Source organism: Arachis ipaensis, chromosome B03, assembly GCF_000816755.2.
Source record: "Arachis ipaensis cultivar K30076 chromosome B03, Araip1.1, whole genome shotgun sequence".
Lineage (NCBI taxonomy): Eukaryota > Viridiplantae > Streptophyta > Magnoliopsida > Fabales > Fabaceae > Arachis > Arachis ipaensis.
The window spans coordinates 128393150-128393863 of record NC_029787.2 but is presented as its reverse complement, the minus strand read 5'-3'; positions in this window follow the sequence as shown (position 1 = coordinate 128393863).

Genomic DNA, 714 nt, shown 5'->3' with positions numbered 1-714 from the left:
TTTAATTATTAATTTAAATTATAAAAAAAATATATAATATATATTAATTGAAATCAACGGTTAAAATAACTTGATTCCTTAGTGCTCTTCAAATGTTTCTTAATTGATAATTCCTACCTCTGCTACTTGTATCAGGAAATGTAGTACTACTAACTGATGAGATGAGATGCATGCTACACAATACATACATACATATAGAGTTGTTGACCTGTTATAATGATGTGATTAATTCTTTATCACTTTAATTTACTGCTATATATCCATCAACTACCAAGGACGAGAAGCAGTATACAATTCAGGTAGTACTCTTGTTATTATCCTATTTGACGTTGTTGAACACCTGTCAGCACCCCATACCCTTTTTCCACATTTGTATAATAGGCCCATCTCATCATCTACACATACAGATGCTCCCATCCCCCAATACAATGTTGACAACGTAGCTATGCATGGCTTTTAAGTTTTAATTTGATTGGTTATGGTTATGGTAATGGAATCTTTGAAAAAGAATATAATCCATCAAAATGGGTAGCGTTTAGACCACGATAGATGATGACCTGACCTGATCTTCAAGACATGCATTTACATATAGATCATCAGTGCATATCAATTAAAGTCAGAGTATTATTCCATAATCTTAATGATGATGAGATTGGAGTGTATCAAAAAAATTTCCATGAGTGATAAATGATAAATGATTGTTATCATGTTAAA